Source organism: Cibotium barometz, chromosome 36, assembly GCF_041138505.1.
Source record: "Cibotium barometz isolate CiBa-2024 chromosome 36, ASM4113850v1, whole genome shotgun sequence".
NCBI classification, from domain to species: domain Eukaryota; kingdom Viridiplantae; phylum Streptophyta; class Polypodiopsida; order Cyatheales; family Cibotiaceae; genus Cibotium; species Cibotium barometz.
Genome location: NC_141081.1, coordinates 1,316,894 through 1,333,219, shown reverse-complemented (window position 1 = coordinate 1,333,219; position 16,326 = coordinate 1,316,894). Strand labels below are relative to the sequence as shown.

Here is a 16,326-nt window from a genome sequence, read left to right as displayed (position 1 = left end):
CATATACTGCTTTCTTGAGCTGCGGCCGATGGGCTTAACCAAACAAGTGCTTTATATTAGTCACCTGGAATTAGGCATCCTTACACCATCCCTCCGCTTTACACAACTAATCAGCTAATCAAGATACAGAGGGAAAGCGCATCACCAAAAAAGCATGATCACACACGTTGGTAGATGGACTGCACACTTCTTTCCGGCCCTTGGAAGTAACTTGCATTTGTCTCCACCTGGCCAGCAATACATGTAGTCATCGATTGAAGTCTATACAAAGATTCATGCCAATTACGATCCTTACACTTACAGCCTTGTAGGTCAGGCTCCCATAGGGCAGAGGAACACGGCTTAAGAATCTTTGCTAATATAAATAAATAATCTGTGGGGAGCTCTTCCCCCCAATGGTCATGGGGATGCAAGTGAATAGATACAAAATGCTTTTCCATTGTACACTTCATGGTACAATCCTAATTAGGGTTGCAAGGACCCAAAAAGCAGTCTAAACTTCTCCACGGCATCCATCCTACCCATACAAACAAACTCTAACCCACAGGTCAAATCATGACTACTTACAAGGACGATCGATGGCATCCCGTTTCGAGTTTGCCCCTCATCGGCGATTGGCAGCTGTTTCTGGTCTCCCCCCTTCGGAGGACTCCATGGCAGCCACTCCATCTTCCCCGACCGAGGCCGCCGCCCATTGCCATTTTTCAGAAGCAGACCTCCAGCGTTTGGCATTGGCAGTCTCCTCCTTGGAAGCGACATCCCTGGTTCACAAGATTGTGGGTAGCCGACCCCCAGGGGGTCAGATTTGAGATCTCCTACAGGCTGGCTGCCTCCACCTTGTTAGGCGGGCAAGGGCGGATTTCCGACGTCCAGAACCTTGGTCATGGCTAAATCCACATGGATTTCGACTCAGCCGCCCTGGTAGATAGAGTGCTTGGTCAGAGCCCCATCGCGTTGCGGAGCACAGATGCATACTTCACTCGATGGCTGCACGGCTTCGAGCCCACATCCAACCTGTTGGCAGCTATTGCAGGCAGTGTCACAGGGAACGGCCGTTCTGGCCCCCGGAACAGTGGAACGCCATCTCAGACCGTGTCTGAGGCTGGAACGGACGGAACAGTCGGGCATATCTGCAACGGGCAGTTCCCAACATGGGAACGGCCATTTCGGAATGGGAACGGCCCGTTCCCTGCGCAGGGAAAAATCTGCAAAAATCTGCCAACTTGCACACGAGGATTGCGCTTCGCAGTCAACTCCTCGCCTATCCTCCCCATGTGCCCAAGCACATGAGGTCTTATAAATAGGACCACTGCCTCACTCTTTCTCAGAGTGCACCACGAGAGAGAGAGAGAGAGAGAGAGAGAGAGAGAGAGAGAGAGAGAGAGAGAGAGAGAGAGAGAGAGAAATGAAATGAAATGAAATGTTATATTAACGTCTTCAAAAGGCCATAATGACCTATAAGACCAAAAAGTTACATCATGGTGGATCTGCTACAATGTCTGGATAAAAAACCAGAAAATGAAAAATAAAGATGATACTACTGGCACCTAGAAAATGAAACTGGAACTAGAAGGTAAATAGAAACCCTTATAGGGTGTGAATATAGTGAGAGGGGGGGGGGGGGGGTACACTATGGAGGTGAGTGGAGTACAGTGAGGGGATACAATATCATGTGGGACGGGGGGTACACTATGGAGGTGCCTCCATCTCATAATATGTGCCGCATCGGACGCTGGCGGATCTCCTCAATATCCTCTGTGGTCAGCACCCTGACTGCGTGTCCCGCATGTCTCGCAAGAATAATCCGAATCCGCCGCTACAACCTCCGTCTATGCTGGGATGCCCTCCTCCGTAGTCGTGGGCGTCTGGACCACCCAAGCTCAATCGCACGATCAATCAGTGTACCGCTGGTGTGGGCGGTATCCATGTCCTGCTACTGCTGTTGTGGTCCATCTGGCGTAGTGATGGCTAGACTAAAGAAGTCTGTAATGTGCCTCTGAGTCTGGCTCTCTGTGTACCTAAGCAGGCTATCTCTATATCTCCGCAGCTCAAGCAAGAACAATCCCAAACACCTCTAGTCTTGGTGCCCCATGACTCTGGAAAGTGGTCCAAAACCCTCTCTGAATAAACAATGGAAACGACCACGTATCTCATAGTATGCAGTACAATGGCATATATAATGCAGCTCTGTCTCTGGCTCCCCATGGCATACTCGGCATATCCTGGCCTCAGCTGGTATACCTCTATATCGGCCAATCTCAATCTCAAGCTGGTGTGAGGATGTGCGAAACTGACCATTAGCACATCGTACTCCATGAGACAAGTGTACTTCCATGTAACTGGGTCTGATCACAAAACCATCTGCTGTGAGCTGAAGAAAATGCTCTCTATAGAAAGCCATCTTCGTGCCCAGCTCCTCAGTCGGCTGTATCCATGTCCTCCTAATGTCTAGCTGAACTAAATCCTGACGGATGAGTCTGGTAATCTCTGTCCGTGTGAGAGTGAGAGAGGGTGCCTCCAGAGAATACTGGAAGGGAGGCAATCTGTCCATGCTAAAACCATGTGCCTCGAACCAAGATGTCATCTGTCCATACCAACAAGCCGTGTCTCCCTGTAAAGCTAACTGTCGGGAGGACTCCGGGGCGAGGCGTGCATATCTGTCTCGAGGGAGATCCCACAAGCCATGTATGTAGGAGACTGATCTCGTAAGAGCCTCAATCACCAGAGGGACAGCCGCCAGCTCTGCTCGAATAATCTCATGAGGTACCACGGCCTTGGCTCTAATAATCCTAGCAATCATAGATACCAAAGGCCTCTCCATACCTCTCCACCCACTTGCGCTGTGATGGCCCACTGAAGGTCCCCATATCTGCACTCCATAAAGCATAGCTGATGTCACTAGAGTGTCAAAAAGCCAAAGTTTCATTCGAGGTTCTTGAAACTGAACCTGCAAACACATCCTCTCCAAACCACCCAGGGCTGCATGTGCTCTAGTCAATCTAGTCTCTGCTGCTCTCCTCATCGAAAACACTCGCCCACTGAATACTACCCCAAGATATGTATATGCATCTGTATACTCCACAATCTCCTGCCCATGTGTAAATGTGGGAGCTGATCGCCTAACCCATTGTGGCGTGGTGTTAAACACCATAACCTTGGTTTTGCCAAGGTTGACAGACAATCCACTATCATGTGCAAACTCATGTAAAGCATCCAGATGACGTTGCATACCCTCAGGGGAGTCAGAGATCAACACAATATCATCAGCATATAACAATAGTGGGATCCATGTACCTACTAGCTGGGCTCCTCTATCCCCCAATCTCTCAATGTAGTCAGAAGCCTCATCCACATACATACCAAACAATGAAGGAGATAACGGGCAACCTTGCTTCACTCCTATAGTGGAGTGAACCAAAGTAGAGACCCCCTCTGGGGTGTGTACCTGTCCTGCAACAACTGATCGATATAAAGCCATAATCCCCCGTATGAGCTCTGGGGGTACCCCCATCTCCTGTAATCGCCTCATCAATCTGGCTCTGGGCACTGTATCAAATGCTTTGCGGAAGTCCACAAAGCTACAATAAATCCGTCGCCCATGCGACGGAAGGCAATACGTGACTGTCGGTGAGTAGTGACTCCCAAAGCAACCTCCCGCTGCAGTCGGGCTCTTGTCTCTCTGCACTCCTCATCATACCAGCTGTTCTGGGGCATACACCCAGAACGCTATCTCTGTCCAGGCTGAGTATGTGGATATGCCTCTCTCGCTGCATCCTGTAAAGTCTCTGTCAATATATGGGTCAGCTCCTCCAAAGGTCTCCCTGGCTCCTCTGTGTACAGACGTCTATAAATCCCATCTCTGTAGACAACATCAATCTCTGAAGTAAAAGTATATTGAGTGTGATCTGCCCCTCATGTCCTCTGAGCTGTGGTAAAGTGAAAAGAGATGGTCAATGTCAACAATGCATGATCCACTACTACCCCAATGGGCCGAGATCCAACTGTGAAGTCCTCAATGCATGAAACAAAGCTCGGCATAACCATAACATAATCCACTGTGCTAGCACCATGTCTATGTGGAAAGCAAGTAAATCCAGCTGCTGACGGAAACCTCTGCAAGCCATTAAGTACGGCCAACCCATGTGCAGTCCCCATATCTACCAAATATCTCCCATACTCTGTGCACTCCACATCCTGTGAGCGTGTCCCATATCTAGAGTGTCCAGCTCTCTAAGCATCTCCTCTGAGAGGTATCATAAAAGGCTGTCTGGCGGTTGCCCATCCGGGCATTAAAGTCTCCTAACAAGATGATGTCTCCATCCCTAGAGAACTCCCATATGTCATTATCTAGCACAGAGAAAGGAGACTGCCCTCTAGGTGCTGCATATGTCAATGTACTAGGAGCAAAATAGCATATGGCAATATACAGGAATCTGCCTGTGTCGGCCCTCAATCTCTCACCCACATATATCTGGTCTGATCATCTCTCCGAACAATGTGTAGAAGCAGTTGCAGTTCCTCCCTGAAAAGAACTGCCACCCCCCCTATCCTCTACTACTGTGTACCGATCTCGTCCCTACTCTGCAAGCTGTCTCCCATCTGTATCCTGTCACCTGTGGCATCATCTGACCAGGGGCCTAGTGAGTCTCCGAGTAGAAGACTATATCTCTATCTCTAAAGCTGTCCTCAAAGGCACCTACATCAAGTCTGAGGGATCCATTGCAGTTCCAAGCTGCCAGCTTTAATTTGGTCCCATAGGTCTCGCACCGTCATGTAGAGCGTCGCTCCACGATGACCACCCTCCCTTCTCTATAAAATGCTATCTTTCCCTTTTCTCTTGCCGCCCTAATCTCTGGCATGACTTCCTTCATATGTGCAAGCTGTGAAAGAGTAAGATCGTCACCAAGAAAAATGCTTGTATTCTTTAAAGTGGGTCGCCTCTTCAAGAACTCCTTCTTCGCCTCAATAGAGGGGAAGCGAAGTATGAGAGCTCTTTCCTTTGATGTTTCCCCATTGCCTCCGCTTTTTTTGCCCACTCTCCAGGCTTTTGCGTGTGCCGGACTGTCAATCCCCATCAACACCATAAGCTCTTTCACCTCCTCTTCAATTCTCACATGCAAAGCACGTGTACGTCTTCGTTGTTCCTCTTCCAAAGTCATGTTAATGATTGTAGGTGTAGGGGTTGTTATCTCCTTACCTTTACCCTTCTTGGCGACCTCTATCCACTTCTCCGCTTCATCCATCTTCTTTTGAGTCTTGGTGATAACTTCCACCCATGAGGAAGTCTTTGCTTCATGTTGCTTCTCTTCTTCCTTAATTGCCCGTACTTGTTCCTTGATAACCTTGAGCTCTTCTATCATGGATGGCTGAATTTCATCTTCTTCAAGTCCACCGTTTGCCTTAGCCTCTGCAAGCTCCCTCTGAAGAGCTGAAATTACGCCTTTGAGCGTGTTGACTTCCCCGTGAAGGTCTTTGACTTCTACTATGAGGTCCTCCTTCTCCTCTTTCCACCGCTTACCCTCATTGAATACCATTTGGAGAAAGTTGGCTTTCTCCTTCCACCATCCCTCCATCTCCGCCTTCCATTCCTTCATCTCCTTTTCCACATTTGTTATCCTCTTGTTTGTGACCATAAAGGTCGCCTTCGTCGGGTTGCGCAAGGGGAAAGCCATGGAAGAAGCAAGAGAGAGAGAGTTATGTTGCTGCCTTGGGGGCCTAAGCAAGGGTGGGTGGGGAAAGGGGAGCGCAGACCCTAGCGGAGAGAGAGAGAGGGGCCAGCATATTGCCAGCAGTACTGTGCGGCGAACAGAGAGGGCGGCTACGAGAGAGAAAGCGGCGAACAGCGAACAAGGCAGCAAGTTCGAAGAGAGAGAAAGTTGGGAGGGAGGCGACACGTTCGAAGAGAGAGAGGGAGGCGACAGGTCAGCAGGCGAGAGGGAGGGCGGCGGAAGCGAATAGAGAGGGGGCGGCGAGCAGGGCGAACAGCAGGCGGGAGGGGGGGCGACGGAAGCGAACAGCGAGGGAGGGCGGCGGGAGAGAGTGAGGCGACAGGTTCAAAGAGAGAGAGAGAGAGGCGGGAGCGGCGAGCAGGGCAAACAGCAGGCGGAGGGAGGGCGGCGGAAGCGAACAGAGAGAGAGAGAGAGAGAGAGAGAGAGAGAGAGAGAGAGAGAGAGAGATATATTAAGCGTCTATTAAAGACCCAATGGACCTATGAGACCAAAGTGGTACAATAATGTCCATGGCATATCTCATCATGGAATGGAAAATAAAACAAAATGAAAACATAAATATAGCTATCTCACTGGGGTGATACAAAACTGTCCATGGAAACTCGTCATGGAAAACTAAGAACATAAAAACATGGGAGCAACATCAGCTCCGAGTAGATGGTATACCACTCTCCAAAATGTCAAGCATGGGGTTGACGAGTATGGCCGAGAGGTCTCCCTCAGCTATGTCACGTGGAAAGGTAGCTCGATGGCAGTGGAGCATGTCCTGGATGTGGAGCTGATGAGGTGATCGTGGCCAACGGGGGGGTCGAGGGCATCGGGCATGCAGGAGGAGCATGACACTCATCCATAACCTTATGGCGAAGGTTCTTTACCACACACATACGATTTTGCATCATGAGATATCCATCTCTTATGACATAAGATGGGACAGCAATAACCTCTTGCAAATCAGCCCATACATGTGCAAAATCCTCATCCAGAGGATAAGTATTACGCATATCCGATAAGTCCTCATGGTATGCAACTGTAATAGCATGAACCTGTGGTCGTCTAGATAAGGCATCTGCCACCACAATCTTTTTCCCTGGAGTGTGTAAAATCTGAAAATGAAACATTGAGAGGAAATTTGCCCATCTCATATGCTTCTCTGAGAGCTTACTTTGAGTCAAAAAGTATCTCAAACTTTGATGATCAGTTTTGACCATAAAATCAGCCCCTAAAAGATAGTGTTTCCAAATAGTAAGGGCGTGAATTACAGCCAACAACTCCTTCTCATAAACCTGTAAGTGAAGCTCTGCATGTTGCAAGCGTCTGCTCTCATAGGCAATGGCATGTCCTTCTTGGTTCAAAACAGCCCCTATGCAGTCCCCACTTGCATCACATTCCACGACAAAAGGTTTGTGCAAATCCGGAATAATGAGTACCGGTCCCGAGATGATTGCACTCTTCAACTTTTGAAAGGCATCTCTCTCTTCTTGTGTCCATTTAAAGATTGCTTTCTTCTTCGTTAAATCATGTAACGGAGCGGCAATGAAAGCAAAATGCTTGACGAACCTCCTGTAGTAAGCACATAAACCAAGGAAGCTCCTCACTTCATGGACTGATTTCAGCTCTGGCCATTCTTGCATGGCTTGTATCTTTGCGGGATCCATGCGCACACCATCCTTTGATACAATGTGACCAAGATAGTGAATTTCTGGGAGGAAGAATTCACTCTTTTTTGCATTTATGTAGAGCTGATTTTCCTTAAGCTCTTTAAACACAATAGCCAGGTGCTCACGATGTTGGGCTTCATTCTTTGAGAATACAATAATGTCATCAAAGAATATACCTGTGAACTTTCTATGCTTTCTGAACACCCTGTCCATCATCCTGTTGAAGGTAGCGGGTGCATTTGTAAGACCAAAAGGCACCACCAAAAACTCATAAAGACCAAAGGCTGTCCTGAATGCAGTCTTGTGTACATCTTGAGGTGCCACTCTCACTTGATGATACCCACTCTTGAGGTCTATTCGGCTGAAACATGCCGAACCTTCAAGCTTGTCCAAGATGTCATCAATGCGCGGAATCGGAAACCGATTCTTGATGGTTATCTTATTGAGGGCATGGTAATCCACACACATCCTGTAAGTACCATCCTTCTTTTGAACAAGAAGTACCGGCGAGCAATATGGCGAGGAACTTTCCAAAAGTTCATTCACCTGTGCCATAATCTCTTCTTGTTGACTAGCACTCACCCTGTATGGTGGCCTATTAGGTGGAGAGCTACCGGGAATTAGATCTATACAATGATCTTCCGGCCTCTCTGGTGGCAACCTTGCTGGCAAAGCATTTGCAAAACAATCTTTGAACTCATTCAAAAAGTTAAGCTTGTCTTGATCTAATGCACTAACATCAACACTAGAATGTTCAATGGTATCACGTACAAAAACCAAGTAAGAACAAGCTGATTTCTTTATTGCCTTATTAATTTGTACATGGCTTACAAGAGGTATGGTACTTCCAGTAGTACCAGCATCTATAGAGTGCTCACGGCCTCTTTGTACAAAGCTGATTTTCTTCTCTTTGTAAGCCTTAACAGGCTCTAAACGGTGATGCCAGGGCATCCCCAACAAAACATCACATCCTGTAAGAGGAGCCACTAGAAAGCTCTCATAGTCAAGGTAGTCCTGTATATATACACGGAGTTTACCATTGACCGGAGTTACATCAACCTGTTTGCCCTCAAAGGCGGCATCTGCATTCATTTGCATTCCCATGTCTTCCACATTAAGACCTATGGCGGCAGCCATCTGTACGGATATAAAGTTATCTGTGGAAGCATCATCAAAAAGAAACAAAGCGGGCTGATCCTTCAATTTGCCCCAAGCCTTGCATATGACTCTACTCTTGGGCTCATGCCCTGTATTACCCTGCACATCGGGTACAACATTCACAAGAGGTTTTTGCACATTAGGCTCAGCATTCTTGGGATTCTGTGGGCATTTAGGATATATATGATCTTTACTGCCACACTTAAAGCATTTTCCAGCCTTCCTGTACTCTTCCAATTGCTGTTTTGAGAGCCCAAAATTGTGGCGTTTACCCCCCGGCTTCTTTTCGGAGTCATCCTTTGCATCTCGGCCATCTTTGGGAGCATTCTTAGGTGGCTGTCCACCCTTTTTCTGGTCATAACCAGCCCTGAATTTGCTCTTGTTTTGACCTGCAAATGGCTTATTTGTGGGTGCTTTTATGTGCAAGTTCTCCGCAATCATGGCTGAGTGTATAAGCTCTTGTATGGTCTTATTTGGGTACACTCCCAAGCTTTGTTGGATGATGTGATGGAGCCCCGATTCAAACTTTCTCTTCTTCTCGTCCTCTCCAATCTTCATGAAGGGAGTAACCTTGAGAAGGACTTTCCAAAACTTTGCTATGTATGAAGCAACGGACTCTCCCTCATCTTGGGACAGCCAGTCCCAGTCCTTGCGTATCAACACCCTTTGTACATCCGGGTCATTTTTCAATGACCTAAGCTCTTCGGTTTCAGCCCTATAGCGTCGCACTTGACGCCTCAAAGATTCCAAATCAGAATGCATAGTGTCATGAGTACCTGCATCTCCATAGACATCATTGCCTGCAGCATCTCTTGCATCCCTTGTACCATGAAATTCACGGTCCTGTGTGTTCTCCACACTGTCAGAAATGTGGCTGTCCATGACACTCAAATCAGGTCACCACTTATGATTCCAAGCCTCAGACCGTTTTCCAATGAGGGGAAAAACTGAGCTCTGATACCAATGTAACGGGAGGCGGACGCGTGTATTGGAATCGTATAAATGTGAACAAGATTCTGAGCACTTAACACTTGAGCATTACAACCACAAAGCTGAAAATGACAGTACACCACATAAAGGGGCCGATGATAGGCTGACCCCCCCCCCCTTTAGGTTATATTACCAAAAGAGTCTGCAAAGTACAAGATTACGGGTGCCTGGGGATTCACCACCAGCCTGCACCTGATTCTTCCAAATACATCATGAATGAATACATTTCAAACAAGAGAATCTGTAGGTACATCCGCCCTACACACAGGTACATCCGCCCTGCACAAGCCTCTTCACATGTACATCCGCCCTGCACAAGAGTTTCACAATCCTCACAGGTACTCCGCCCTGCACAAGATGTAAATGGATCTTTAGGCCCTGTTTCCACGCGAGAAACTGATCTAGAAACCTGTGTTCTCCGCGAGCAAGTGTTCCCAATGCTTGCCCTAAACACCTGTTACACCAGGAATCCTTGAGACACATCCATGCTCACATATTCCATTACTGTCCGGCCTGTTTTATGCAATAACCAGTCCAAAACAGCAGCTTTCCATCGCGAGAAATCCACCTGTAAAGGGTCCTACAGCCCTGTGGAGGTCCCTAGAGCTGTCCTGTATTGTCCAAGTTGACTTTGGACACCTGTAACCAGCCCAAAACTCGCAATAACCAGAAAATACAGGTCTGAAATTTACCAACCAGCCCTTTAGAAGAGTGTGGGGATCATTATCCAAGCTTGTGTGAGTCCGCAGCCCTGTAGCAACTCCAAAAGCTTCAACCAGCTCTCCAATGTGTTGAGTTATGAATAAAACAGCCCAAATGGCCTCTTGAAGGAGGCGCCTTTCTCCAGTGCCACCTAAGGGGCTTGGTGGGTTCACAAACAGGCTGACAAGTGTCCCCATAAGGTGTCCAGGTAGGTGTCCAGCCCATAGTGCTCCATTTGTCCTGTTTGTATAAGTTTAGGTCCAACCAAATGGGAAATGGCCATAAGCTGTCCGGACTTCATTAATTTTGGTCCAACCAAATGCGAACGCATTATAAGTTGTCCGGCCACTTATTAATGAGTGTGGACCTGCAAACCAATAAACTTTAGTAGTAAATGAAATAAGCTGTAAATTGAGTGTGGACGCACTTACCACCTGCAAAACCCATAAGCCCACAGTTTTAGGCCCAAACAGGTGTGCACACACGCGTCCACAAGGTGCCCGGGCGTCCCCGGTCCCTCGGACTTCACAAGCCAAAATAACAAGCATTGTCCAGGCAGCAAGACAATGTCACACAAAGTAAAATAAAGTTATGGCATGCATCATTTATGCATTGTGCACATGTAAACTTGGAGAACCACCTATCATCATTCTTGTACTTGAAAATATTCCGCCTGCCATCATAACACACCATGTGTGCATGGCCGGAATCCACACGGGCACCGCCCGAAAGTCCATAAATGTCCTGCCATGTCCTTGGACTCATATGCATCCACTCATATGATCCATACACATGCCCAGGTATAATACATACATGCATCCGCATGTTTCTAGGCCTGACACGCATCCGCATGTCCCTAGAATATAGGGATTTGTGACACCTGGGCCTCTCATCGGATAAATCTGGCCCCCAGAAAGCTGCTCCATACATCAAGGCTGGTGTGAGGAGGGTGTCAAAAAGGCAGCCCTTCGTCCTGGGCTCCTGCTTTGTAAGTGGCATGGACAGGCACTTTATTCTAAAAGGTCACTCGTGCCACTTTATTAGAGTGTGGACACCTCTTTTATTTTATTTTTAAAGCCTTGTATCATCAAAATGACAAAGAGCTTTATTAATAAAAAGAAAAGCATGTTTAAAGTATAGCTTTTATCTCCACAAAAAGCACATTTGTATATTTGTATCGGGCTTGGCCCTGAGTAAAAAACATCATTGTATACTACAAGCACACATCAATCCTCATCAATGACCTCTCTAGCTTGAAAGCATGCATCTGCTGCTGCCATACAGGTGGGCCGCACAACTGCGCCATCTTCCACAGGCCATACTGCCCCTGTACCCACTGTTGTACCAGCATTTTCTGGCCAAAAAGTCAGCTCCACCTGTCTGTACACATACATGCTGCTGCGCGTACTTCTGAAGACTGCTGTACAGTGTACCTTCTCCCTATAGTGTCATGGACCCTGCCTCGTCACACACAGACTGTACAGAGGCTACCTCTCCACTTGTACAGGTGCTGGAGGTTCTCACGTGAGCATACCTGCTCCTGGAGGTTCTTCTACAATGCATACAAGTCCATACCATCACCGCACTTGCGGGTGTGGACTCTATGGACTTTTAGGTTCGTGAGGAAAGGCCACCGAAGGTTGTAATCTTTCTTTAGCTCAATCAGCTTCTTTTGGAGCCACTACACAATCAACCTCAACTTCTTTTGGAGCCACTACATAATGCTAGTGCTTCTTCAATAGGTGGATCTTCAATAGATTTTACCTCTACTGATGCTTTTGCACCTTCATATGTCTCTGTTTCTTTTGTTTGATTTTAGCTACCACTTAATCTTCTATATTTTTTTCAGCAATTCATCTGTTATGAATTCTTTTCCACCTTCATGTGCCTGTTTCTTTTGTTTCAGTAGCCACTTCATCTGCTATGAACTCTTTTCCAATAACTTCACGTGTCATTATTTAATCTAGAGAGAAGACGGTCAAATTTAGAAACTACATGGGTGATATCGACACAAACAAAGCTTTGGCTTTCCTTTCTTAGTTTGAGATAGCCTTTTGTGATGAGAAGTATTATGAGAAGTCAAAGCTGCGATTTAAATGTATGCACTTGAAGGGGACCCGCAAGTAATTGGTGATTGGCAGAAAAGCTTTCCGGTGATGGCCCAACCACTTGGAAAGATTTCAAAGCAAAGCTTAGTACTCAGTTTTTGCCTCCTAACTTTGAGCGGAGCATCAGAAAGGAGTGCGATGATGAATCTATCACTTCTTACATCTCAAATTTTTGGAAGGTACTTCTACGGGTCACTCCTTTCATGTCCATCTTGGAGGACGAGAAGAGATGAAAGTTTGAGTCTGGACTTTCTCCTATCATCCAGAGGATCCCAATGGCTCTATGCAACAATTGACCAACTCCGCCCTTGCCGCCGATAGCTTGCACATTGATTGGTTGTAATCAGCAAATTAATTCTAGCATCACCAAAAGGAAGGATAAAGTTGTCTAGTCAGGATAAAGCTGTCTGATGTCGCAACAAAACAAGCTTGAGCGCAACCTATCCAATCATGGATTGACCGATGAGCATGTAGCCATATATACGGTAGTGATGCGTGTGAACATACTTAGGAGTAGTTGGGACAATTTTTCCCTCTTTAACACAATTTTTCCCTGTGCATGTGAACACCCTCTCATCCACTTATTTGGGTTCCTTATCTTCTATACTTGGCACTCATTTCATCATCACACATAATCTACATTGAGTTGACATCGCACCGCCTGAGGATAGAGACAGGGAGAGCCATGCAGAAACCTCGTGAGGAGAGGATATGCACTATGTGCCAACAGGAGGTTGAGTCAGAGGAGGAGCACTTCATATGCAAATGCACCGTATATTATGAGATTCGAGGGAAGTTCCACTGTCTCCTGAGAGAGAGGTTTGGACCCTTATCTAGGATCATGGATTACCCAGATTAGCGGTGCCAAGGCCTCTTCCTACTATAGCTTCACCGCCACAGAGAATCATTGATTAGGTAATAGGGAGCCGAGACCCCATGGGAGACACCCAGGCAACCATCACTCAATTCTTCCGACCACGAGAGGATGACCCACCACCTATGGATGACATACCCGCAGCTTCATCGAGCCACACATTCTTGAGTGCTCGACCCCCGCCAGACCCCACTCTGGCGTGGCTCTAGACCGGGCCACGGCACTACAAGCCTGGTGCCCCAGACTCGCTAAACCTCGCCAACAACACAGACATAAGCCCCAGCTTGAGGAGATCTTGGAGAGGCACGGAGCCACCTTCCCACGCCCGACAGATCTGCAGAGCCTTCTACAAGCTAACCTCATGCTCGATATCCTTGGCAAACCCCTCCATAGGTTGTATGATGATGGTCCCACTTTGTATCATATGGCTCGAATTTGACATTCTTAGCTCATAGCTCTAGTCTTTGTTTTCTTTTGTACCCTGATGAGATTATATGGACACTATTGTCTCACTTTTGGTCTCATAGACCCACTGGGTTTTTTGAAGACGTTTAATATAACTTTCTTTCTTTCTCTCTCCTACTCACGACTGGGTCACTGTGTATGTGTGTAGTTGTTGCTCCAAACCCTAGCCCAACATTTGGTGTCAGGGCAGGTTCTCTTCCCACCGTCCACAGCATGTCGCTTGCCCACACCCTCTTCGTCATCACATTCTCGTTGTGTCTCCACGTACGTGCCATTATGTTCCCCCTCTCAGCTCAGCCGGCAATGCTAATGCCCGAGGAGTTGCTGCCCGCTGGGCAGCCAGCACCACCACCACATCTCATGCTTCTTCTTGGTGGGATTCATCTATGTACCAAGTTTCATTGTGGAAAATGCCTAGATCGTCTGCAAATAAGGGTTTTAGGGCTGGAAATTAGGGTTTGCAGATATTGACAGCATTTTCACTTATTTAGAGCAGCCCTAACGTGCCCTCTGATACAAGCAAAACCAGGTGTTTTTGTTGTTACAAGGCTGAACTAGCATTGGGGTTTGCATTGGAAACCTAATTAGGGTTTTGGAGCCATTTAAGGGTTCCAATGGATGCTGGTCTAGGAGCCTTTGGCTAACTGACCTTTGGGGTGATATGCCACACCTAAAATTTTAGAGTTCTCCTCCCCGAGTAATGTCACCTAGGCAGTGGATTGTCTCTTGTTTATTTGATGTCATTTGAACAAGGTTGTGACTCCTCTCTATCTCATTGTGTAGCATTAGAGAGATTTTCTCCCCATTTGATGTCATTTGGACAGAGGTTGTCCGTTGCAATGTCACCACTGTAACTACACCAGCTAGTTGTGAACGTCCTTGGGCACCGTCTCCTCATGAACAATACACACATCAACATTTCAATGTCATAGCCACAATGCACAAAACAACTGAAAGATACATCACAGCATAAGACAATCTGCAAGAGACAAGCACTGCACAGTACACCACCACTGGGGCCGTGAACGGGCCGACCCCCCCCCCCCTCAATACTGAAGCATATTGTTGGAGTATTTTAATATGTACAACGTTCCAAGGGCTTGCCAGCCAAATAATCCAATGCAATGCAAATATGAAGACAAGTTACCCAAACAAAAGTGTGTCGGAGTAGATTGTCGATGCCAGACTCCTCGAATGAGTCAAAGTAGCCTGGCCACCAATCTCATACACCTAAAGGGGAGTGAACGACCTGCAGGGGAGTGAATGCGAAACTGTCGTTCCGAGACCACACACAAACAGGTTCTCTCATACTAGAGCTTGGCTCACACCCTCACAAAGACTGTGGCTCAAGCTCCCTAGTGCAAAACAGGCACATGCACACGAACAGGTACAAGTACACAAAAAGGTACTAGTATGCGGTTTCCAAAAGCAGGTACACACGGAGTCGATTCACAACCAGTACATCTGATGCAGCAGGTACTACTATAAGTACAGCACGTACAGCGGGGTTTCCAGCCAGTACTGCAGATAAAGTAGGGTTTCCAGCAGGTGTACTTGCAGGTACAATAGAGTTTCAGCAGGTATTGCAAGTACATTAGAGTTTCCAGCCAGTACTGCAGGTACATTAGGGTTTCCAACAGGTGTACTTGCAAGTACAGTAGGATTTCAGCAGGTACTGTAGGTACAATAGGGTTTCCAACTGGTGCTACAAGTACAGTAGGGTTTCCAGTAGGTGTACTTGCAAGTACGGTAGGGTTCCAACAGGTGCTGCAAGTACAGAAGAGTTTTTAGCTGGTACTGCAGATACAGAAGGGTTTCCAACAGGTGTACTTGCAAGTTCAGTAGGGTTTCAGCAGGTGCTGCAGGTACAAAAGAGTTTCCACCCGGTACTGCAGGTACAGTAGGGTTTCCAGTAGGTGTACTTGCAAGTACAGTAGGGTTTCAGCAGTACTACAGGAACAGAAGAGTTTCCAGCAGGTATGCTTGCAGGTACAGTAGGGTTTCGGCAGGTACTGCAGGTATAGGAGAGTTTTTAGACACTATTGCAGGTACAATAGGGTTTCCAGCAGGGGTACTTGCAGGTACAGTAGGGTTTCAACAGGTACTGCAGGTACAGAAGAGTTTTCAGCAGGTGTAATTGCAGGTACAGTAGGGTTTCAGCAGGTACTGCAAGTTCAACAAGATTTCCAGCCGGTGTACTTGCACGTACAGTAGTTGACTTGCGGATGGGGGCAAAGAAAGGATGTGCAGCTTCAAAATGTGAAAGAGAGAGAGGGGACCAAAGAGTCATGGGAGAAGTTGGTGGAAGAGGTGGAAAGGGGTCCAATTCCCCTTTGACACGTGGCATAATCCCCCACCTTTAATGAAGGTGGGCACCTTAATAAAATGCCCCCTCATTAAAGAGGGCCACGTGGGGGTTTTAATGGCCTGGCCACACTTTGGATGGGCGGTGCCCTGGCTTTAATGAAGTGTGAACAATAAAGGTTATAAAACCTTTACAAGAATAAACAAAGGTTTAAGTGAATACTTATCACATGCTCACATGCCACAAACCCATGTCAAAATACAAGGCACTTGCACGGTTCACAGGTGGGCGTCCTTTGCCCGTGAACTAGACACATCATAGCACGCAGTCACCCGA

At 47.2% G+C, this 16,326-nt stretch overlaps 1 protein-coding gene and 1 pseudogene across 2 annotated transcripts in view; both read right to left on the bottom strand.

Annotated features, from left to right (window-relative positions):
• The window catches only part of LOC147617385 (uncharacterized), a 41,213-nt gene that overhangs the window by 1,994 nt on the left and 22,893 nt on the right, over positions 1 to 16,326 (bottom strand). The window lies entirely within an intron of this gene.
• On the bottom strand, positions 1,627 to 4,126 carry LOC147617386 (uncharacterized; annotated as a pseudogene).